Source organism: Amphiprion ocellaris, chromosome 1 (assembly GCF_022539595.1).
Source record: "Amphiprion ocellaris isolate individual 3 ecotype Okinawa chromosome 1, ASM2253959v1, whole genome shotgun sequence".
In the NCBI taxonomy this organism is placed as follows: Eukaryota; Metazoa; Chordata; class Actinopteri; family Pomacentridae; genus Amphiprion; species Amphiprion ocellaris.
The window spans coordinates 22047265-22073434 of record NC_072766.1 but is presented as its reverse complement, the minus strand read 5'-3'; the positions used below and the strand labels follow the sequence as shown (position 1 = coordinate 22073434).

Below are 26170 nucleotides of genomic sequence, written 5' to 3'. Positions count from 1 at the left end.
CAGTGTGTGGCTTTGGACTGCGATTTTCATTTCATGTTTTACCAAAACTCTGCATGACTTTAATTAACTATGAAGGCAGTGCTGCATTCACTTAATGTGAATGAAAGGATCAGTAAAAATTGTGTTGTTCGCATTTGAGGGAATATGACCACTGCTAGGATTTCAATAAACTAACTATTTAGGCTAGTTCATAAATTTAAAAAGAAACTGAAACCAGACTTAAATAAAGTTTATACAGCTGACAAAAGACCTATTTTGTTGTTTAGCAGGGTGGCAACTAACAGTTATTTTCATTGTCGGTTAATCTGTCCTTTATTGTCTCTATCAGTTGATTAGTTGTATGGTCCAGAAAATTTCAAAGTGATGAAACCCAAGATTACATTCTCAAATATATTGTTTTGTCAACAAACCGAAGACATTTTGTTTATTGTCATAGAAGACAAAAGAATACAGAAAGTATTCACTTTTCAGAAGCTGGAGTCAAAAAAATCATTAAATAACAATAACGATAAAATAACAGTTGACAATGAATTTATTGAACAACTAAAGTATTTACTGTTGCAGTTCCTATTGTGTAGAGTACCTATTGAAATAATAATATGGTTTTGCTATGTATATGTATTTTCAAAGTAAGTTTGTGTTGCTGCTCATTTACAGTCTCATGCACAATACGATTTTTGCTGTTAACGTGGGTCCTTACTTGTATTACTGTCTTCGATGCATTTTGTATATAGAAATATTACTGGTATTGGAGGGCAGAAGATACTAATAGCACTCATCAGGTTTCTCCCATTGTTCCGGGTTATCTTCTGTTCATCTCTGTCTCTCGCCACTGTGTGCACTTGGATAAATTTAAAATGCGGTTAAAATGTTCCAAAAAAATGTTGACATTAGGGTAGCAGCCACCTTAAGTTAGTCACTACAAGCCCATGGCCTGTAGTGGATGAACAGTGCAGATCTATTTGTTTAAAGCCTGGCTCTCCACCCTTTTTTTTTCTAATGCAAAGTCCGTCAGAGCTATTGATTGGTACTGAAGTGGTATATTAATCTCTGCGTGCTTCATACACACCCACTTGGAGACACTCATTCCAAAAATCATATACCCTTTGCTCAGGCAGCTTGTTGAATGGAGGAAAAATGATGAGGGAGTGGCCAACTAAATACCAAGACCATGTTGTGGTTATCGGCTCATGGGAGAATCTCTGTGCTCGACGATTGTGGGCTGAATAGCTGGAGGCAGGGCATCAGAATCAGGTCAGTCTGTTTACTGATCAGCTCTGAGCCTCCAGAGAGCCACTGGGCTAACAATTCTGTGCAGCAGTGTGGGGAATGTTTTCAGAACCAGTGTAGGTACCCACACCCCTGGGCCAAACTCAGCAGCATAATTTATAAATGCAATGACCATATCTCAGAAGAGTTGATACTCATAGCTATAACTGGCAATGCTATAAGTATGATGTCCATTTCACAGCATGTGCAGTGCTTTAGGCTACAACCTATCCATCCATTCTCGACAACCACTTCTACACTTGCAAACAAATTACTCGTACATTATTCAGTCCAAATTCAAGACTTTCAGTGTGGTGTAGATGTTGCTTAGCATCACGACAGTGTAAAATCTAGAGAAAACAGTGTAAGTGTAGTAGTGTTCTATAGTGCTCCTTTTCCAGAGCAGAATAGCAGGGACAAAAGCTGCAGAAACCAAATGCTAGATGGAATATTAGGTCAAAATCCAATGTTATGTGTAAATAGGTGTTAAATTGTTTCTCTGTTTTATACCTTAAAACATCACTTAAGTCAGTGTGTGTGTTTATGACAGTGTTAATCAATGCTTCATGTTTGAAAAATAGGTTCACCTAATGCTCACATGTTCATATGTCCTCTGACACAGACTTTCGCCGCTGCAATTGTTACTTGTCATATCAGCCACAAAACGGTCCATCTCATTCAGGATAAAGATTTCAAATGACACATTTTTTTGTAAGTGCTTTTTTGCATTAACTCATAATATAGTAACCCTTCCTGGTAAAACAATTGCTTCAACTAATAGCTTAAAAGTGTGTGTGTGTGTGTGTGTGTGTGTGTGTGTGTGTGTGTGTGTGTGTGTGTGTGTGTGTGTGTGTGTGTGTGTGTGTGTGTGTGTGTGTGTGTGTGTTTCTATGTGTGTCTCCTCTCTGCAAGAAGGTGCTGATTATTCCTATTAGATTCGTGTTGTGTTTCAGGCAGAGTAACAGCAGTGTCATCTGCCAATGTTATTTCATGCTCGGTTGGGTGTGAATCAATTTCATTCCAGGGAACAATTACTGAAGATTGCAGATTTTTTTCCATCCTTCCAATCATAACATTTGAATCAAATCATTGTACGCTGCTCAACATACAGTGCCAGAATCAAAACACATCAGCTGCTCAGAGCTGTGATCATGTGATGTCTTATGACAGGCCATTTTCCTGAGAAAAGCTGTTGTTTGCAAACCGCTATGTTTGCTTCAGTTTCCCTCAATTTAAAACCACAGAGAAATATTCCTCCTAGTATTTTTTTCTCTACTTTTCTCTGGGTCAATAAATACCACTCCCGACCTTGGTGAACTCTGACTCAGAGCGTTTACATTGTTGGGGCAGGGTAGTCAAACAATACGTGGGATGGATGGCAGATAAAGCCTCACACATTCTCCCATTACTCACATAAAGAATGTCGGCCCGTCTGCGATGGACATCGAGTCTGGATTCCAGGGGCCTAGTTGGGCCAACACTGACAGTTATTTCTGGCCTCAGAATTGGAATGAGGCAGGCTAGAAGAAGGGCAGGCTGCACGAGGAGCTATGCTTCAACAGTTAAAGAGGCTGATCAGTTTGAGGTTGTGCAGCTTTCACTAACGTGGAAGCTGTCATTCAAGCCTAGCTACCTCTAACTGCAGGAAAGGGTCCATCCATGGATCACTGAACAACACAGACAAGACAGACCTTCTTCAATTAGAACTGGCTGCGATATATCCACCCCATGTTTCACCAGCTTTTATTCAGACATAAACGGGAATACTGTAAATTGTTAAGATCAAGGTAATTGATATTAAAATGACAAAGATTTACACACACAAACTGATTATTTCATGCCAACTTACCTAACTCTAAACTGTAAGAAATTCTCGCTAATAGAAAAAACCTATCAAGTAAGATGTGCACTTGTTCGCTAGCAGCACACAAAATTAATGAATCTCAGTTTTGGAGTCAGGATTTAATATGTTTTGGTTCAGCATTCAAAAAGTGACAAGTCGCAGCATCTGGCCATGCGGGAGGACTGATTATAACCCAAAATCAATGTGCGATGTGAGTTACCACATTGTACATGTTTAATTTCTGGAACAAATTAAATTCAGATTTACATGCCTTCACTTCAGCTGAATTGCTCTCAAAGTTTTCATAGCAGTGAGGTGCAGCAAATATCAAATGAATATTCATGACTTGACCTTTCATAGTGGTTACTTGTGTATGTAATGAAGTGAAGGCAAGAAACATAATTTTAAATTGAGATCAATTTTAATCATAGTTACAATCTGCATCCAGCTCTGTGTCCACTCCCTCATCCACTAGTCTTGTTTGAATTACGAATGAACTGATAATTACCTAGATATGGGAACCATATTGCAAGAAAGAGCAGCGCTAACTAATATAGCCATGTTATGAAGACAAACCAAACTTATGTAAAGTAACATCTTTGCAAATTTCTTCACCCATTTTCACTCTCTTGCTTCTCGACTGAATATGTCACAAAATCTATATCATTTGAGAACATACCACCATTTCCCTGATGATGTGTTCTGAAAGTGGACTACTGTGTGTGAACACTTGGACATCTGAAGAGGTGGAGTAGTGCTAAGTGCCCATGTGTCAGTATTAAGAGTGTCCTACCATCATGGTTGTGATATTGTCAGATTCCAGACAATCCTTTCCCCATAATTATGAAAACATATCTCTACTGCCATCATTTTATGGTATGATGCATAATAGCATACCAGTTTCATAATGTGTTTTTTTTTTATTCCTTAAATGTTAATTAAGAAAATATGTAAGTATTACTATATCATACGATGGACGATCTGGATAACCTAGACCGTCCTCAAACAAACACGATATAGCAGGTATTGCAAGCCCATATAATGACCAACACAACAGCTTAAAATTTAAAGCAGTGGCATTACCCTGAAATTGGCCCAGGTTTGACAGGGTGAATAAAATTGCCATAGCATTTCCTGCACTTTCAGAACTAACCCTGCTAGCATGCTGTAGCTGATGGACAACAATGGATACACTACTGAAACATTCCAGGTACAACTCCCATTGTTTATCTTTGGACCAGGAGTGCATGTGTGTCGACATAAATAGACTTCACAATAATTGAAACTGCTGATTTCTTCTGTCTTTGTCTGTTTCAAATTAAATTGTGTGAGATCTTCAAACATAATATGCTGCATACCAGAGCTGCTCTTGAGCTTCAACTCACAGACCGACAGCATACACTGCCACCTCCAAGCTTAACTGTAGGTGCAATGTTCTCTTTGCGGAAGCTTGTGCTCGGTTTACTCCAGATGGAACTGGCTCTGTGTCTTCATTCAATTTGAGACTCACTAGTTGACAGAACATTCTCCTGAAAGATGTACGGTCATCATAATGTGTTGTAGCAAAATTTAGACGAGCCTTAATGCTCCCCTGGATTAGAAGTGGCCTTCACCTCACCACTCGACCATGGATGCCATTTTTATCCAGTGTTTTTCTAAGTCATGAACACTGACCTTTATTGAGGCAGAAGAGGACTGCAGTTCCTTGGATGGTTTACGTGAATCTTTCGTGACTTCCTGGATGAGTCGCTGCTGCGTTCTTGAATGAATTTTGGAAGGTCAGTCACTTCTGGAAAGGCTCACTATTTTTTCACGTCTTATAGATAATGTCTCTCCCTGTGGATCTATGGAGGCCCAGAGTCTTAGAAATCACTTTGTAACCCTTCCCAGACTGATGTATTTCAGTCACCTTCTTCTCCTTCTCCTCTGGAGTTTCTTTTGATTTTGGCTTAGTGCGCTACTGGTGAGACCTTTTAATCAGCACCATACCTTTGAAAATGATCTATTCAAATGATGATTTGATTGAACTGGGCTGGTACTAATCAGGCCTGGTTGTGTCCATCAATGTAATTTGGTAGTGCTTTGAATTTAGTAAAGCGATGAATACTTTTTCACACAGGTCCAGTTTGTCTTAGATAACCCTTTTGCTTTAATGAATACAATTATTTAAAACCTGTATTTTATGCTTACTCAGGCTGCCTTTGTTTTATGCTAGATTGTGTTTGAACCTCTTGCACAATTTACTGTGCAATGCAATATTCAGTATAATATGTAAATGTTTATATCATAGGTATATTTTGTTGTGCTTTGAAATCACATTCTGTCAGATCATGTTAATTTTTACAGCTGACATTGTTACAGATAAAATGTCTGCAATGAAATGTTTTCTGAAATCGAGCAAGGAGACGATAATTGCCACTCTCCCTGCAAGAAAGATTATCTATTTTAGCATCATCTTTTTCCTTTGTCACAGAGGAACACCTGGGTGAGGGTGTGCACAAGGCACACACAGATTTCCTCCCTTCATGCCTTGTGAACTACTCATCCCTTTCCTGTCCATATCACACAGATACCGACTGCTTTCGACAAGGCTGCAATCATCAAGCCCTGATTTTTCACTCAGGTCTTCACAATATCAAATTGACAAAAGGAGAAGAAGCCATTTCTGAAAGAGGCACAAGAGCATAAAAAGCCCACAAATAGTAGAAGAAGAAGAATCGATAGAGATTCTCTTTTTGCAACATTGGGGATGTGCGATGTGGTGTATTGTATGGTACATCAACCTTCCACCCACACTCTGCAGATCTAAACAGACACCACGCTTGTTGTTCGTTGTGTTGCTACAGCAATATTTCTATTTATCCTGTGAGACAGCTATACAAATAGATGAAGTGCAACAACATGACATTTTCTGTACTTCAATTACTTTGCGGGGCTGGGCCACGTGGGTTAAAAGCCAACAAACCATAACTTTCCCTGACATTTCCTCCCCCCACAGTGACCGTTGATGGATTCTCCCTGACAAAGCATTCATTATCGCAGAGAACAGAGAGTGCACTAAAATCTCTTCTCTTTTCTTTTCCCCTCCATCCTCTGCCTCCCTGTTCAAATCGAGATGAACTCAGCTGCAGGAACAGAATGGGCTCCACACACACCGTCAGAAGGGAAAAGCGTTGAATCGCTGCAGGATATTCACTGGCAATCAAAAAGTATATCCTTATTGCAGGGCAACCATTATGGTACAGTGGGCAGACGGGCATATCAAATGGAAACAACTGTTCGGTGCCAGCTCAGATTTGATCCTGCTACAATGAGAGAGCCTGCTATGGAAATGAGCTATGATGGCATGCCATTGAAGATTAACTCCCTTTTATCATTTATCTCAGAGTTCAATGCACTGAAGCTCAGTGGTCCAAGATGCGTAGAGTCTCTGTACGTGATAGGCAACGCCACAACCTCAGGCCTGTCCCCTCCAAAAGCTCTCTGGAAGGGTGTAGCTAAAATGTGATATTTAGACAGCTCAGTCATTGGAACAGTTTGAACATATACGTGTAAAGACTGAATCTGAACTCAGGGTGAAAAATAAAACCTGCGTTTTCTTTTTTTTTAAACAGCCATTTAACAGTTTAAGGATGCGTAAGAGAACAATTAACATGCTAGAGTTAGTTTTTTTTTTTTAAATCACATTTCTCTTACTTGGATTCAAGCACACATATAAACACACACGTCTTATCCACCTAGAAGCAGGGGACTGATTGTCTGACAGCATTAACATTCCTGTCCAACCCTGATAGAAAGCAACACAGGAATCAGGCTGACTTCAAGAGGTTCACATCAGACAGAAACACATCCATTCACTGTGGACAGGCTAATAAATAAAAGAGTAACCCTGTGGCAGTAACAAGCCTATAAAGTATAGCTATGTTTTACAAGTGAATCAGATGGACGGGCAAGAAAGATGGTTACCTTGCAAGAGCCGGGCACTCTGTACTTTACAAGGCTGAGAGGAGTGTATGACTCTGAGCAACACTGCACTCTGCTGCAGATCGACTCTGCTTCATCATGATATGAAAATCTTAGTGTCACAGCCTGAGTTATCATGTTTACACTGCAGAGATGACATATGGCTCTTCAGGTGATGTGCATTTTTCTAAGATATGATCTAGATTAGAAACGCATCCAAACATCCCAATAAATCAGATGTTCTTTTACATTTCACATGTGCAAACACATGCATATTTAAATTTTGTGTGAAGGGTGCAGAGAAATATGTGGTTTATCAATAATTCACGACATTTAAACCACAGACAGGTTAAACTGTAGAACACTGACCATCCCGTTACGATGAAATGTTCTGCTGGGTAACCTCGGGACTAGTGAGTTCACTACTAACGTCCTGGTGCCAGACACCACAGGGCACCCATAGGTTCCCATGTCCATGTCCTGACAGGACAGAACTGTTTTGGCCATGGAAAGGGGCCTACACAATATTCATCAGGTAGATAGGATGTTGTGGCTAATCAGTGTATATTGCTAAATGAGTTATACAGTATAAATTTGATTTTAGTTCTCAGGATGTCATGATTATTTTCATACTGGATTAATCTTTTATCAGCAAAAAATTCATAAAACAGTAAAAAAAAAAAAAAAAAAAATGTCCATTGCAATTTCCCAGACCCCAAGTTCACACATTTAAATTGACATTTAAATTGCAAACCCCTAACAACATATATAATTCGAGCAAATTTTGGTTGTCGTTTCAGGCACAGTGACACTGAGGAATACCTGAATAATCTGGCAGTCGAGCCATTGTTTGGATTTCTGGCATGTCAGATATTTTGATTTCCTGTCTTGCAGTTTGACCAGTTTCATGGTTTGATCTCCCACGCGGTTGCTGTCAAAAGATCTATTAGTTAGCTGTGTTTAATATAACTAGAACTATAACTAGTAAGGCTGTACATGTTGTAATTAAAACTCTAGTCCTACAGATGCTGCAATTAAAGAACTAACTTTATCGGAAAATATATTATTCATTTTTTCTATTGTTTCTCATTCATTGTAGAATTGCACAGTAGGACTGCCTCTGTCTTTTTACTCACCATTTTTGAAGACACCTCTTTGAAAAAACTGCGTGTAGTGTTGACATTCAGTTTAAGTGTGACATTCGGCCATACAGAAAGGCCAAATGCTGAAATCCATTTGCGCCTAATGACTTCAGCAAATAATCAGTCATTAAAATTGTTGTGGATAAATTTAAACTTTGTTCAACAAGTAACAAAGATGACTATAAATCAACCTTTTTCACAGAAATCCCAAAAAAATCCTTCTATTTAGGTTTTCATCAAACTGATTTTCTATTTTGCCTTTTTGTGTATACCATATATACAGTGAATACAGTAACACAGATCCAAAATGTTTGCCACTAGCATAAAGTGTACTGACAAATAACTAAACCAGAAGTAAAGGACAGCAGAAATTGCTGTGAGGCTTCAGTCTGGCTGTCATGCCAGATCCGTGGCTGGTGGACACAGCACCGCTGAACAAAATGACTCCATGTCGACTCCAGCATATGCACGTCAAATAGTGGGTCAAAATGCATCTGGTGCACACAAGCCTTCATATTTACACAGTGTTTGTTTCACAAGAGGAACCAAAAGCCAACCAATCAGGATAAACTAACTCGGCGGCCTCAATTACAGGAAACGTCTAAGCAGCCAAAACACTGGCCTCATCATGTGAGTGTTAGCCCTTCTGCTGTTCACTGAGAGTGCCATCAGTAACAACACAAATACAAACACATTAGCTTTAATTAGATTATGGCTAGTGCTTTGACTCCATCAAATCTAATACATATTATGCTGGATGTAATCCAGCTAGTTGCTATGGTATTGTTGCATCTGCAGAGGATGGGGGTTGGGACAATCTGAGCTGCTGAGGAAGCAGAGATTTGTTTAACTGGAAATCTAGATATGAGCATTCACGTCACTGGTTAATGTGAGCGCGTGTGCATGTATAGGGTGATAACAGTGTTTTAATGTTGCTGTGCATACATACAGGCATGTTTGTGTTAGTGATTATTTCCAAGTGGCTTAGGGAATGGGAATATGTGTTTATGTTTTTGTGTATTGTTTGGGGGAGTAGGAGGTTGCTATTTGTATAACCGCATGCCACTGACACGTGTGTCAGTGCAACCATGTGTCACATCTAACATATGTTTCCCAGAAGCTCTGCCTTCGGAGGAAGCCTGAGCTGTGGCACATGGCAGGACTCTTCATGAGCTGATTGAGGAGGACAACATGGAGCATGACCCCCAGGGATCAGGGTTCAGCCTCGGGCCTTGAGAAGGCTGGAGATCAGTTTGTGTCCTCACTGTCTTGTCTGCTCACTGACTGTGTATGCAGGAAATCGTGACGACCCAATGCTGAAAAACTGCACCCTAGATATGGACATATGGAATAAGTGCATTCATGTACACTTAAATGTATGTGCATGTGCATACATATGGTGGGCATGTGTTGGTCTCATAATACAAGTGTGTTTGGTTGATTATTTAAAGAAAAGAACTGTTATGCTACTTTGAGTAGTCAGTATCAAATCCTTGTTGCTTAACAACTAGGAACTACACACACTCTGCATACATATTACAAATCTACCCCATCCACATGTAAATAGAAACATAACTGTACATGAAAGGATATGGACATTTGTTTACAGCTATAAATACAAAAATATATATGCACATTTGTTCTGTATATACACATACTGTACATAAACGTACCCACAGTGACCGATGCAGATTGTTTTTTTTTCTCCCTTTTACTATTCAGAACTTGAGAAAAGCATCACATTGTCACATTTTAGAGGCTACAACCAGCAAACCTTTGCCATTTTTTGCTTGAACAATGCCTCATATGACGAATCTGTCATTAAAGTAGTTGCTGGTTTTCTTTTAATGGGCTATCGGTTTATTTGATTTGGGTTAACTCTAAAAGTATTGCATCTGCTTTGACAACTCAGTCCACCATGATCGGTGATGGGTTGCCCTACTCGTATCCTACATCTGCCATTGTTAACGCTGCAAGACACTGGTCACAGTCATACAGTTCCAGAGCTACCACTGATGACATCGACCTGCGGCTCTGTAGCCCCCTTCAGAACAGAAGAGCCCTACAGACGTCTCAGTCCTGTCTGTCTACAATTTATCAAGACACTTCAGGCCGGCCCATCCACAGCTCCGGTTATACTTGTTATACATTAGGACCTCGAGGAAAAGCTTCAGGTTCTGTCAGGTTTAAAGCTCCCAGTCTGTGATTACATTATGATCCACCTCACAGTTGCTACAGCTCAGATTTTGCTTACTTGGTATATTAGAAATCAGGTCATTGAGTTTGAATGAAGCTTTAGTTCATTTTAACCTTGATGTGTATTTTCAATTATACAGGGAGTTGGATCTCTTCTCTAGTACAAAAGAAAGTGTAAGACTAAAAATAAGTCTTACTTCTCCTTTTAAAGACGTTTCAGATTGCATTTTGTGTCTCTTTAAGTGAACATGCTTTCCATCATAACACACAGAAGACATATTTGAGCAGGAAAAAAGGAAACAGTCTGAGCACTGCTGTTAATGGCAGTGCACATGGTTTGAATGATATAGGTTTGATACACATCGACCGGCTTGATGTCATGCTGGGCATGCTGGTTGAATGTTTGTAGAGATGCTGTTCGATGGGACCTCTGGGCCCTGGACTGGATGTGCAGCTTGTTTCTGAGCGGCCCTTCACTGCTTGTCTCTGTCATTATTTGGTTAGTAGAGAACAAATTTGAGGGTGTAAGAAGGAGAACAATGGGTGGAAATAGATGAATAATTGGACTTAAAAGATAGAAGGTGGTGTAAGAATGGTGTTAAATATACAGTGTTAAACAGGTGAGATGTGATGGACAGATGTGTTTACAGTATGTAAGTGCAAGTAAAGGTGTTAAGTTGACATGTGTTATTTCCTGAACACATGATCCTTCGACTATGTATACTCAATTCTGTGGCCAGAGAAGATAAATGGTTTGAGAGGAGTGAAGGAAGCCGTCTATGGTAAACTGGAACAGCTTTTTCGACAGGGAAGGGGATCTTTGACACAATTTCGGTACAACCAGGTACTTATAATGGAGTCTTTAGATGAATCCCCAGAAAGTTTCACTACCAGTAACATCTTCATTCATCCCTAACCAGGCAGTTTTACAACCATTCTTACTTCAAGGCTTGCCAGTCTAGGGTTGTTGGCCACTGAACCATGTGAGCTATAGATGAATCTCTTCTTGGGACTCCCCATCAGCCAGTTAGAACTGAAAAAAATCCCTTGAATAAGAGGTGAAACATCCTCAATAATTTGAAAGAGAAGTCCAGTTTCTTTCTATTGATGTTTATAAGATTACTGTGACTTGGATGATTCAGAATCTACAAAAACACTGAAAATTAGAACATTTCAAACACAGTTCATGACCACACCCAGTTTCTGTGGAAAAATTATACTACATGAAACCGTGTTATAAGTTTATTCAACCAGCTTGTCACACATTACACTGACCCACCCTCTCTTAAAAATCAAGTTCATATACAACTAAATTGTGCAGTATAATTTCTGGTCAGATTAAACTCAGAGGCAATAAGGCGCCACAATTCTTAAACTGCACTGGAGTTGATAGGAGGTGGTTTGGGTGGATGGTGGTTGTAGAAAGTGCATGACCGAGGTTTGCATCCAGAGTCCTGTCTGTGGTTGGATTTAGTCAACAAAAGCACTTTGGTTAATGTCAGGAAAAGACTTTGGTTTTGATTAAATGTAAATAAACAGCCTTAAGTCACCATGGACATATTTTGTTATTCATTAAGCCAGTCCATGCTCTTTCTCCAACCTCAACCAAGTGTTTTAAATAACAACTTTACCCACTGCCAAACAAACTGATACATAACACAACACAGTCACTAAACATAATCTGGGAATTTACATAATTATATGTCAATATATCAATGCAGTACTGTTTTTTGCAAATTACTTTTCTATATAATTGGACTCAACAGCAAATATGATTTGAAGGAAATGTAATTGCGACCAGGTCTCAATGTCATGAGGAAACACTGTTGAATAGTGCCTTTAGAAGATCCTCATAGTACTGAACATATCGATAATAAGTTCACTGACTATATATTTTTTTAACCCTAAAGTACATGGTAATCATTCATCTATTGTTCCAATGGCATTATTCAACTTTTCTATGGTTAGGCTCTTTCTGCAGCAGCAACAAGTACGCACAAATGGCCACTAGTAGTCTGATGTAATGCTAACGATGCTCTGTGCTACTTGGGGGCGGACATAACCTAAGTAATTACATGTATGTTAAGACGAACAATGGAATTGTCTATTACATAACATTTGCTCCTAAACCAGATTTTAAAAATGCATTATATATTGCTTTTGTTTATGCTGTCCTAGAATCAGTTTTTTTGGAATACCTTGATGAAAATCTATAGGTCGAATCTTACTGGTATAGGCCACTGCGTTTCTGTGTATTGTACATCATCTACTTCACTATGAAATGGAAAGACTTTAAAGCTTCAGATGTAGACATGTTCTTTTTTCAGCGTGGAATGCACACTCACTGAGGAAAAAAAACTCTCAAATGTCACACCCGCAGTCTCAGCAGATCTCTGGCCAATGGACACAATGTGTGACGTACGGGGCTTTTGCTGCTGTAATGTGCAAACATTACTGTTTGAGCTGTTCTGGCTTTAAGCCTGCACTAGTCTCTCTGCCTCTCCAAACTTGGAGAGCAGCACCCAAAGCTGTGTGCAGTTACACGTCTCTAATCCTGTAATTACTGGCCCATCAGTGCCTAGTAAAACCATAATTGGAACCAGCTGTCTGTTTGTTTTGTCTTTTCCTCTCCCAATCTGCACCATGACCAATCTGACATTTGCAAATGCATCTCTGGACCTCCAATAAAGCCTATGTTTTTAGCAAGTGGGGACAAGCTTGGACCAAATTACGTTTGTCTGGAACCATGAGCCAGTGATGGGGGGAGCACCGTAAAGTATGACAACCTTGTCTCAAATATCCCATGATTCCATGGGGCACAATGTTTGGCTAAGTATCAGTTAGACAAGAGGTCCAGCTGTGAAATGAGCCAAACAAAGTACCTGGCTGAAAATAGATGTTAATGACCAGACCAACATACAAACACATGGATATGCTTAACTCTTTAAGACCCACCATTGTGCAAGTCCGCCAGGACATATTTTTACATTTTTACATGCTGTAGTGCCATTTTTTGGAGTATTTTTATTTGCTTTACATCAAAATAACCCTGATATCCCAAATTTTAATAAAATGTGTTGACTTATGTCTTAACTACTACAAAAAATTTCTTAAAAGTGCAATAAACCTTAAAAAAATGAAAATCGATTTTGTTTTTTTCTACATATATTTCAAAATACAGAAATTGCATAGCTGTATCCCTCAAATTTGTAAATGTAAAAAAGTTGCACAATATCCTTTGGAACCACAGGAAATTTATTTGGAGTCTGTACATAATTTGCTTTTTGAGATATGGTCAATTTTGAAACCTGCAAAAAAAAAAAAAAAAAACGAAAATAAACAAAACTGCAAAATTTGCAGAGACAACATCAACATCAAAAAAAAATATTTACAATAGTGCAATCAAATTTCTAATGTTCCAGATACTTATGAATACACATATTTTATGTACAAAACCATGGTCAGACCATAAAAAGTGCATTTGAAAATAAAAGAAAATCGTTTTTACTGAGTTGAATCAGAAACAGTATTTTGATGGTCTCCTGGTCCAAGTACTTGGACAGGTCTGATGGAGAAGGGCTGTCCACACATTCTGACAGAGGTGGCTGGACACCTGGCCTCCTTTTCGGCAGGAAATGTGGCAGAGAAGGTAAGCTGTCAGGTTCCTTCTCAGTTTTCCAGCCAGCTGTAGGGAGCGCCTCTGGCCCGGAGCGCTCGCTGGTGGAGCGGCTGCTGCAGCGTCTCCTGGCTGGAGGACGGTCTGTCCCTCTACCTCTCGCTGGGGTACCAGGACAGCAGGAGACCTCCATTCTCTCCTCTTCCTCCTCCTCCTCCTTCCAAACATTGTAAATGCTGCACACAGAAAAAGTGACGTGGTACGTTAGCTGTGCGCAGCACATGACTTGTAAAAATGGTGCGTATTTTGCGCGGAATGCTTTCGGCGGCGTTACATGTATATTATACTTTCTTTACTTTTCTCCAACTCAAAACAAACAACTTCTCATGAATACAGACTTACATGTCACTGGAATGATCAATTCCTTCGATAAGATCGGCTTCATCTGCGCTGGTGGCAGAATCCGGGCCAGACGAGTGGCTGGACTCTTCATCCGACGCTGTAGTTTGCTGGAGAGCTTCGCACCAGATGTAAAATAGTTTGGTGCGACCAATGAGTGGTTATTTGATTTTCGTTTTAAAATACAAAAATTAAAATTGAAATACAAGGCGTTTTTCCTTTTCATGATCAAAAAGGGATATACGATTTTTTTCTTAAAAAATGCTTTGATTTTGGTTTTATATTTAGAATAACAAGAAAGTAAAATCAGTAAGAGACAGAAACGAAAAAAAAGGTCCGTTTTTTCATTTTCTGAGACCGGAAGTCGTCATCAGCAAGTGTGGAGCCAAACGACAACAAGATTCTCAGAGGGCGGAGCCAGAGAGCAGTGATTGGTTCAGACCATAGATAATATAGAAGACAGCGCGCTAGCGTGTCTAACCTATGTATATGTATGGTCGGCACGTCTGGTAGCATCTCTGGCTGCTGTTGATCTTGTTTTTGGAGTAAAACACGGTAAGAAGATAAATACTTCTAACCAGTAGCGTTGTTTTGTTGTACGTTAAGTCAGCGACTTGTGAAGAGTTGTGTTTTGTCGTGTTTGAGCAGTTGGTCCGGACGCGTTAGCTAGCTAAGCGGCTAAGTTAGCTAGCGGGCTAATTAACACAGGTGGCTAACTTACCGCTGAACACCTGTGTTAGTTGCTGCCACAGCTGCCCGTCATTACTAGAATGACCTTCTCAACCTGTGTTTCTCTGCTGTGTATATTAGCTTTTAAAAAAGTTATTTTACTTTAAGGTTAACTGAAACCCGTTGAGCTGCACTGAAGTTTAACATTCAGCTGGTTTGAATTAATCCGCGCTTAACTTAACACTGCGCAACATTACCTCTCTGAATCTCCATAATTTCATTAAATTCCTTCTCTCTTCACTGCTCAAGTTCAATCCAGTATATGAAATGACATTAATAGTGAATAAACCAACAACCAGCCATGTATTTATTTATTACTGTATGTATTTGTAGTAAAACATGAGTTGAAACATCCTACTTTAGGATCTAGAACTGCACAAGCCGTTCATTTTCAGTCATCTGATGAGTTAAACTCCCCTTTTTATGTGAGGTTGAAGCAGAAAGTCTGAGTTAACAAAGGTAGTTGTTTATAATTTGCAATACCTGTTATCTCTGACTGAGGCTTTAGTTTTTGTTGAGCTGATTTACACATAGAAACTTTGTTCAGGAAAATTTCTCAGTAGCTCAGAGGACAGGCTGCTTTTTACACAACCTTGTAAGAGAATGTCTGTCAATGCTTTCAGCAGAATTTAGAAACACAACACTTCCTAAACAGATATGTTGAGGCTGTGAGGTTGAACGTTTGAGAGTATATCAGTGTGTTTGTTTGTGGTCTTTCTGTTTCTAGGTGGAAGCTGAATTAGTGAGGATGACTCCTGCTCCTGTCATCTCTAAGCTCCTCACACATCTTTACCTGCACATGAGGAAAATCACTCCTGTAGAATGCAGGTATGTTTGTCATTATTATAAAAAGATGTTGCCTGGTGACCTGTCAGAAACCCATTATACAGAGTCAGCCAAAATAGTGTTTACACACATCAGGAAAAGAAAAACTTGCATAAATACTTCAATACCAAATTTATTCAGACATCACAAGATTAATAAAAGTTCTCTTTGGCCTCTACAATTACAAGAGGTGCTCAAAGTGGTGGCCACTGGCTTCCAGACATTTCTGTTGTGTTGTAGACGTCACTTGTTGATGCTCCATTCATGAGGGTAATGCCATCTGTTGGGAAAACATTGTACAACTGGACACAGAGTTATCGTGATTTGATCAAACTTAGAAAGAGGAATCTATGTGTATATAAGTACTTATACAAATGAAATATTTATAAAAGTTTTTCTTTTCCTGATGTGTGTACATTATTTTGGCTGATTCTGACTCTGTGAACTTAATGAGAACAAAACTGTCATTTAATTGTTGCTCTGAAAGCTTCTTTAGTGAAAACCAGCTGGTGTTCTGCTTTGAAACAAACTGCTGTTGAGGTCTGTGTTTTTAGGTTTAACCCCACAGTTTCTGAATGAACTGATAGTGTTTTTTTTCCTGATCAATGTGGACGTTATAATTGATGGTAACATTTACTGATCATATAATCAGCATGACAATATAACAGTATAACATTCTGACCACCTGACTAATACTGTGTTGGTCCCTTTATGCTACTAAAACTCCTCTGACCCAGTGGTTCATCAGAACCTCTGGGGGATCCTGTGGATCCTGTGGATCCTGTGGGTTGCAGGGTGGGTCCTACCTAGACCAGGCTGATCCTGGACCATCCCACAGATGCTCCATCAGATGTGGATGTGGGGAGTGTGGAACCCAGGTGAACAGCTTAGCTCTGTCATGTTCCTCGGACCACTCCTGAGTAGTTTGTTTGTCCTGCTGAGGGAGGCAGCTGGCATCAAGGACTGCTGTTGCCATGGAGACTAGGGGGTTGTTTGTCCTGCAGTGTTTAGGTGGTGGTACATGTCAAACATCCACATGAACGTCAAGGTTTCACAGCAGAACGTTGCATTAGAACAAGATGATGGATGTTGTTCTCTTCAGCTGTCAGTGGTCAGAATGTTGTGGCTGATCAGTGGATCTGTCTGCCTTTACTCTGACATCCAGAGTTCTACAAAAGTGTAGTATATGTGCAGTGCAGAAGAGATTTACTTTATTGTATGCAGTTTTTTTTAAAGGGAGAGCATTTTTTTTATCCACCTGAAGAAGACCTAAACTTTCCCTTCAAAGGATAGTTAATAATTACTACGGCTTCCATAGTGGTCCCATCAGAGAAAATCATATCCATATACAGATTTTTATTAATTCCATGGCTGGTTCAGTCAAGATTATAATAATAACTACATCAGATAATTCTTGGTCGCAGTTGGAATTTTGCAGCCTGAGAGATGGTTGAGAAGGTTTGCAGTTCTTGTTTTAGCAAAATATGTTATAATAGAAGGTCTTTATTGTCATTGTACATGAAATTATCTGCAAACCAGCAAAGTGCATCAGTCTGAGGTATCTAAAAATAAATAAAGAAAAATGCTTCTAAAGCCAATAATAAACAGAATATTTTGAGGGAATATTCTAAAAAGGAAAGAAAAGCTCCATTGTCACTCCTGTCAGGATAAACTGTCATTAAAATTGACTTTAAATTTAGCTTCAACACGAGATAAAAACATTTACTTTCATTACTGATATTGTCAAGTTTTAATAAAATTCATGCTACTTTTATGAAATGATGAAAGTGAATAAATTGTACTTCTGTGATCTGTGTTTGATTTCTGTCTTTTCTCCTGTCATCCAGATGTTCAGAGGGAGATGATGCCACATCTGGTCCAGCTGATGGAAGGTCTTGAAGTTCTGTGACTGGCCTCGACTGAAGATGGTCGTCTCACTGGATTTAAGGTTCAGATGCTCAGTAACAAACTCCACCAATGTGCCAACAAGGAAGCTTTAGGTTTATTAAATGTTGCTATGAAGGTATCACTGTTTTTCTTTGTGAATGCAATGTGCTCCAACTGAAACTTGAATTAGAACTTAGAAGTAAATCCTTCCATCTGAAAGGATTTAGTTGCATTAATAACCTCATAACATTCTAATTTTTATTCCAGTCTTGGCTGGAAATAGAATCTCTGTATTGATCCAGGTAAAAACTGAACTTCACAGCATGTTGGAGCAAAACAACCAGATGAAAACTGTGATGGTGTTGGATTGTCAGGCTGTAATGTTGCAGCTCAAAGCAGCTTTTCTAGCTCAGTTCATTCTGACATTCAGCTATGAATCAACACAGCAGATGGTGATCCATGCTGTGGAAGTCTCACATCTCCTGATTTAATGGAGCTGCTTTGCACTTTTTACACTGTTTATTCACCAACACTTTATTTAATAAAAGTCCCATCTAGTTTTTATGAGGAATGTGATGTTTTAATTTCTCTGTGAAAAACTGCAGTCTAATGCAACAGCTGGAGTTGTAACATCTGTCCTGATATTGATCATGAAGTATTGATCAGAATACTTACGGTTAGCAGTCATCCCTGAAGTTTTACATTAAAATCTTTACTTGTGTTGTGAACTTTGGTAAGAAGCAGAAACTTTTGCGTTGCCATGGATACATGAGTGTTAAATTCTGTCCATGTTTCCATTTTGGGAAATGCAGTCCAGTTCCAGAATGTGGAGGAATTTAGTCTCACAATCACAGACAACAAATATTATCTGAAAGTCAGGTTATTATTGTTTATCAGCACAATACAAAAAGATTAATGTTAGAAATATTCCAGTTAAGACTCTAGAATATCACGATTTATGTAAATTTACCTCAATAATATGAATGTTCAGGTTAAGATTGTACAGTGATATTTATTATGCAAGTTTAGCTGATTAAAGTTTATGACTCTGCACTAAAATATTATTTAAATTGACATCATTATTATAATATTTAGGGTCAGACCCTACAGTATTGAGATTAAGAAATCAAATATTCTATAAAATGTAAATACACTGAACTCATTTGGATATATTTAAGTGAGACTACAATATTATTTATGACACAAATCTATCTAAATCAAAATTTTAATAATTTTCATGCCAAACATTTACTGGACTGATTTAAACATTAAAATCACTCCTTTCTAATCCTCTGCTGTACGTTCAAACCTGAGGCCTTAAATAGAAACACACAAGTATCTGTTTGAAGGAACTTCTGCAGAGTCCTGGTTCCAGAACATGATGATAGAATTATAGACAAACTTTAACAAAAGCTGCCTGAGAGTTTACAGGTTTTTATGTTGGATTTCTTCAGTAATTTAATGAGCGTTATCAGCGATAATCAAGTGTTCATTTGATGAACTTGATTTCCTAAAACATCCAGAATTGGAGCTCATATCTTTGGCAGCTGTAAAGTTTCTGCTCCTTCAAAGTTCACAGCACAATGAATGAATTCCTAAAACACTCTCAATGCTGGAGAGTGTTTGTGATGCTGAAGCAGTGATCAGTTTTTCTGTTTCTTCTCTGGAGATGCACAATGAGGGACGTCTGCAGAGACTGAGAAAGAGTCTCACCACATCCTGACATGAGGAAAAAGACTTTATTGAAGACTACAATGAGAAAAACTATCAGACAGCAGACGGCTGCATTCAAGGTGAGATCTGAACATTTGATCTGGAACAGGAATTCAATAACGGCAGCATGAGCTTCATTTCACTCTGTAGCTGCTGAATTCATGGATGAATCATCTGGCACTAGAGAGGAAGACCATCAAACATCCATGTCAGCTGATGGAGGTCCAAGAGTCTCACCAAACAAACAACCTACAGAGTGAAGACCTCAAATCTGATTGGACGGCCTCCTATTCAGCCACATGTGTGAACAAATGCCTCTAAGCTGATTTGTTTTCTAAAATAAATCTAGTTTGAGTCCTAATCTATGCCTGTGTGTTTGCTTCTTTACACCGCTGTTAACAGTTTAGGCTGTTAGATTGTTCCAGATAAGAAAAGTAAAAGATACTTCAGAGCCTTCAGAGGTTCAAAGCCAACACCGACTACGTGGACTTCTACTGGACCACACGGAGGCCTGCAAACCGGACCAACAAGTTCACCGACTCCCCGACTCGTGGGTCTGAGGACGCCGCCGAGCCTCAGCCCAGCTGGCTACCTGTCTGTGGGTGTTTGAGTGCTGAGAGGTTTGTGGATGCATGTGAACGTGTCTGTGTTGAAACAGCAGCTTTTGACTCAGTAACGCCGGGAAAACCCAAGAGCTCCTTTATTTGTGACTTCCACTAAAAAACTGATGAAAATAAGTTTGCCAGGGTTCTGACTGATAACAGATTATTAAAATAATGAAAATAATCGTTTAAATATTCCTTTATACAATCCTTTTAGGTCTACATTTCCTTTACACTGACTTCTTGGTATATGTACAAGTATTTTGGGTGGAATATACCATTAAGCCTGATGTTCAAGGGTTCTTCTGGGAATATATCATTAAACCAACCTTTTGGGTAAATGTTCCAGGATGTTGAGTAGAATATACCATGAGATCAACCTTTTAGGTCTACATTGGAAGATTTTAGAGTAAAATATTACTCCAAACCATCCTTTAGGTCTACATTTAAGGTGGACTACTCCTTTACACCAAGATTTTTTGGTCTACATTGAAGGATTTTAGGTGGAATATTCCTTTGATGGAACTTTATGTTAAAGGATGTTGGGTGGAATATACCATCAGACCAACCTCCAAGGTCTACAGTAGTGAATTTTAGGTGGAATATACCATTAAACTCACCTTTTAGGTCTACATTGGAGGATTTTAGGTGGAATTTTCTTCCAAACCGTCTTTTAGTCTACATTTAAGGATGTTTAGGATGGTATATTCTTCCGAACGAATTTCTCAGGTCGACATTTCAGGTGGAATATTTCTCCATACTAACTTTTTTGGTCTACATTAAAGGATTTTTTTCTAAACCACCCTTTCGGGTCTATATTTGGGGTTTTAGGTGGAATATTCCTTTTAACCAGCCCCTCAGGTCTCTTTGAGGATTTTGGATGGAATACTCGGTTAAACCAACATTTTAGGTGCATGTCCAAGGATTTTTGGTGGAATGTTTCTTTAAGGTGGATGTTTGAGGACCTTGTAGGTGGAATACTTCCTGAAACCAACCTTTTAGGTCAACATTCAAAGATTTACGGTGGAATATTCCTTTAAACCAACCTAAATTTCATGTTTTGATCATTATCAAGTGAGAAACCTCAATCCAGACTCCTCATAATGACGTTTGAGATTTATGCTGCTGTTATTTGTTTAGTCCAGACTAAATGACAGAAATCCACAACTGTAATTTTATTTCAGGACTCAGTTATTAAATGTCAAAACAATCCATGTGACTCTAAAAACTCAACAGCTGTACAAACTCTAAGATTAAACTCTCCACAAGGATCCAAAATAAGTTGGACTTCTACATGAGAGCTTTAATTATTCTTCATCTTCTTCCTGAAAAGTTTGGTCAATAAAAAAGACAAAAACTAGTATTTTCAGCTGAACTGAAGACAGACTGATTTTTCTGCTCACATGTTATGTTGTTGTAAACTTACTCTTTCAAATAAATAGCTGCCTAACCCCCTGGAAACCAGCTTTTGTCCTGTTTTTGTGTTGCTCCTCGGCGACCCTAGACAGCCGGGTCGTAATGTTTTTTGAGCAACACACCATAATATGACGTTTTTACAATGATGGTTCTACTATGAAACCAGTTTGACATATTCAGGTGTTCTTTGTGTGAAAACTCAGAGATTTCAGGTATCAGAAGGTGGTTTTCAACTTTCTTTGTTAACTTTCTGCTTCAACTTTAAACTAAATTTCCTTCACTAAGCCAGCCCTCTGGACTTCCAGTAAGCTGTGTTCCTATTGGCTGTCCAGGTGGCTGCTTGGTGTTATCAGGAACACCTGAGCAGCTTGGTGTCTTCCTGCTTCATTTAGCTGCATTCAAACATTTCCTCTGCTTCACCACTAACCGGGTTTGGCTTCATTGCTTTAGTTTGTTCTTTAGGCGTTGGCTTGCAGCTTCCAGCAGTAAAATCATCTTTAATGTGTTTCTTGGTGTGTTTTAGGGCTTTGTACTAGATAGTTGTCTTGGTAAATGTGGTTCTTTATCCACAGTTAGCACATGGTGCCAATGTGTGCAGTGATTAGTGGATTTGGTGCAGCTGAGTTGTGTCTTTATCGTGGCTGTAGTGAGTCTTTAGAGGTTTTTGGTCAGACACATTCTGTATTCTTGTTTGTGAACCAACGTTGGTTGTCCAGAAGGTAAGAGTTCCTGTCCTGATTCTTTGTTCTCAGAGGTTCTCTGGTAGGCTGCAGGAGACTTTAGCGTTTGGGTTGTCCTAGTTTGGTTTTTGTACGGTTTCATTTGGACGACTATCTTGAGGCCCCTCCATGTGGTTTAGTGAGGTTTTCTGCAACAGTTCTACAAAGCAACCTGCAGCAGAAGAGACTTTGAGAGTTTTTAGGAAGTTCTGGAGACCAGACGTTAGAGCAGCAGAAACATTTGTCAGCAGTTTGAGCAGGAGAAGGTGAGCTTCAGAGTAGAAATGAGACGGAAACCTTCTTGACCCGTGTGGTGAGGTCCTGTACCAAGAGTTTGAGCAGGTTGTGAAGAGTCTGTAGTTCTTTGGTCTGAAAGCACAAGAGGAGTCGACATTAAAGGAGAAAACAGGAGATATTGTTGGTTCTTCTGTCGCTCTGCAGTTTCCTTAGGCTGAATATCAAGTTTACATTTTAAATGATTTGCCATGTGAGCCCAAGAAGACTTCAATAAACTCCCTCCATCCCCTGGACACAACAGATTTTATTACCATGTTAAATCTTTTTTTTGAAATGTTTTGAGTTTTAATCATAGTTTTAGCATAGTTTTTTTTTTCTCTTTGCTTGTTTAGTTTTGTCATCTGTGTAAAAGGTGCTAAACAAATAAAGTTGAATTGATAAACTGAATAATTGACTAACTCATGATTGTGACAACAGAAGTATTTTCATTGTGATTTAAGGGTTTGTTTCATTTTTAAGGTTGGGGTTAAAATCTTGACAGAAAAAGAAGATTAAAGAAATAAACTACATAACAAATAGCAATTAAAGGAAAAAAATAATACAATAAAACTTTTAAAAAGTTGTATTATTAAAAAGTATTTTTTAAATGTTTATCGAAAATATTTTATCTGTAATTTTTAATATTTGTATTTTAAAAATTTTGTTTAATTTCATGATTACATGTATCTTGTTTAATTATCTAATTCAATATTTTGTCTGTTTAATGTAGTTAAACAGTAAATACAATTATATTGAACAGACAAAATATTGAATTAGATAAACAAGATACAATACATGTAATCATGAAATTAAACAAAATTTTTAAAATACAAATATTAAAAATTACAGATAAAATATTTTCGATAATTAAACATTTAAAAAATACAATTAAGCAAGAAGAATATTAAACATTTAAAAAGATACAAAACATTTAATTAGATTATTAAACCTTTAAAAAGACAAAACATTTAATTAAAAAATTACATGTTTAATTAGAAAATTACATCTTAAAGACAATAAAACTTCAAACAGGAATTAAACAGAAAATACAATGAAGCATTTAAAAAGAAAATTAAACATTAAAAGGTGGTAAAACATTTAAAAAGAAAAACCTTAAAGATTTAATCGAAAAATTAAATATTGGGAAAGAAAAGGAAATTTTTCAAACAAGCCGATAAAACATTTGAAAAAACAATTAAACATTAAAAAGACAAAACATTTCGAAATCAAATCAGACATTAGAAAAGAATAAAAGGTGAGAAAAGAGCAAAACTAAACATTTAAGAAGAATCAAACTAAAGACAAAACATTTGAAAAGACACCAGTTAGACTTTAGAAGATCAAATTAAACAGAAGAGACAATAAAACGATCAAAAATAGCAAAAACAGATAAAGTTCTTAAAGCGTTTTCTTGTCTGAAACGAAAACATCAAGTTGTTTCTTCAAATATTTCCTCTTCTATGTTCTTGGTTTGATTGTGGATAGATTTACTAAGAACTCATTTAAGAAAACTGCTTTCCAGATAAAGTCTACTAGTAGTTGAAGGCATTTATCAAACTAATGTTACCTTCTGATCTCCACAAACTTTATTGTTCAGTGAAGAGAATCAAAGTTTGTTGAGGATTTCTAAAAAACCCACAGGTGAAGGTCTGAGAAGAACTCAGATGGATGGTCTAAATGTGAAATCAAGACTCATGGTCACAAGTTTTAAGCCTACTGTTAACCAGAAAGTTCAAACTAACAGAGAAGTACTGAGAAACTTTTAAAACTTCAGTCCTCAGACTGTCTAAAGGTTCAAACTAACAGAGAAGTACTGAGAAACTTTTAAAACTTCAGTCCTCAGACTTTCTGAAGGTTCAAACTAATAGATAACTGCTCAAGAACTTTTAGGTTTTCAGTCCTCAGACTGTGGAAAGGTTCAAGCTGACAGAGAACTACTCAGGAACTTAGAAGATGTCAGTCCTTGGACTGTCTGAAAGTTAAATCTAACAGAGAACGACTGTGGGACTTAGAAAATTTCACCCCTCAGACTGTGTGAAAGCTCAGGTCCTGAGGACTCGGGAGGGGTGGAGGCTTTGGAAAGTCTCGGAACTGAGGGTTCAACCCTCCAGCACAAAGGCTGAAGTCCAGCCTCCTGAGAAAAACGGTTGATTCGAGACCCAACTTAAAAAAAAACTCGAAAACGACAAAAAATAGATGATAAATGCGCAAAAAAAAGAAGAATTAGTATCTGAGCGAATAGCTCAGGGGATAAGAAGACAGACTACCAAGTGGAAGGTCGCAGGTTCAAGACCCGCCACTGGCCTTTTTCTTTCTTTGTCTTTGTCAGGATTTTGATAAAACTTAAGAAGGGTCTGGTCTTGAACCAGCGACCTGCAGCTCCACAGGCAAATCCTTAACTCACTGAGCTACAGATCAGATGAAAAGAAATGATTTCGTCGTCCCCTTGGCATCGTAGTTTCTGAAGTGACCACATGGGCTGAGCCAAGGCGGAGTCTGGGTGGAGTCAGGGCGGAGAGTAGGCGGGGAGGTGGGTGGCGGCCTCCCCCCTCTACTCCCCCACCACCCACCACACCTTCCCCCGCCCCACGAGTTCTTCGAGTCTCGACAAGTTCTTCGAGTCTCCATGGGTTTTCCCGAGTTTCTGGAGTTTCCACCAGGTCGGAGGCAGAACAAGTTGTCATGAAGAGGTGTTGAAGTCGGCCAGGATGGTGTGACTTTTTACAGCAACTAGAAGGACGACGACCAGAAGAGCAGGTCTTTAACCACCATCCATAAAATCCATGGAGTTGCTCCAGAGAAATGAAGGGAGGTCAACTTTTATCAACTTTTATCAACAACATCCAGATGTCCAACTTGATATCTTTACTTTGACATTTTTAGCACCACAAACCTTTAGTATCACACTTTATTATCCTTTTTCAGGATTTTAAAGGAATCCACCAGCAGATTTAGTTTTTGTTGATAAACTTTATTCTTGTCATTGTGGGACTGCAGTATTTAAAACTGTTCCTTCTATTTGACCTCATGTTTATTAGTTTTAGTGGAGAAAGTTATTTTAGTTGTCGATTAGTCTCTTAAAAACCAAATAATAAATTTGATTAGTCAAGAGGTTTAAATTTCTTACTTTGTCATATTTTAAATATGACAAAAAATATAAAAATAAAGTGTCTTGAGACAATTTGACCTGTAATTGGCGTTAAATAAATAAAATTGAATTCAAATTGTATGTATCTTGTAATGTTGGAGTAATTCAGCCATATATGTTGGAAAACACATTTTCTTTGACCATTAATCTGTTGATTGTTTTCTCCAGTAATTCATTTGTTTTGATTTACAAATGTCAAACCCAAATATATTCAGTTTACTGTCATAAAACCCAAGAAGATTTACATTCATGATGCAGGAATCAGGCAGTTTTTCACTTTTTATCTTAGTTTAGTCAGAAAGATAGTTGATAATGTGTGAATTGTTGCAGCTTGTGAGCCGTAGAAGGTTTTAATCTTTGGAGCCGAGTGTCAAAAAACATTTAGAAACAAACATCAGCAAAGTACTCAAAGATCTGAACATCATTT

At 38.3% G+C, this 26170-nt stretch overlaps 1 long non-coding RNA gene across 5 annotated transcripts in view; it reads left to right on the top strand.

Moving 5' to 3' along the window:
* LOC129349225 (uncharacterized) overlaps positions 1 to 19943 on the top strand; it is a 124602-nt gene extending 104659 nt beyond the window's left edge. Inside the window, exons 3-5 of one of the 5 annotated variants that reach the window (XR_008602144.1) lie at positions 15885 to 16860; positions 17830 to 19662; positions 19767 to 19943. This is a non-coding gene — a long non-coding RNA (uncharacterized LOC129349225). Of the gene's footprint in view, positions 1 to 14244; positions 14984 to 15884; positions 16861 to 17829; positions 19726 to 19766 lie in introns of those variants that run through there. The other 4 variants (XR_008602154.1, XR_008602148.1, XR_008602147.1 and 1 more) reach the window with 4 other exon arrangements.
* Positions 19944 to 26170: the final 6227 nt, after the last annotated feature.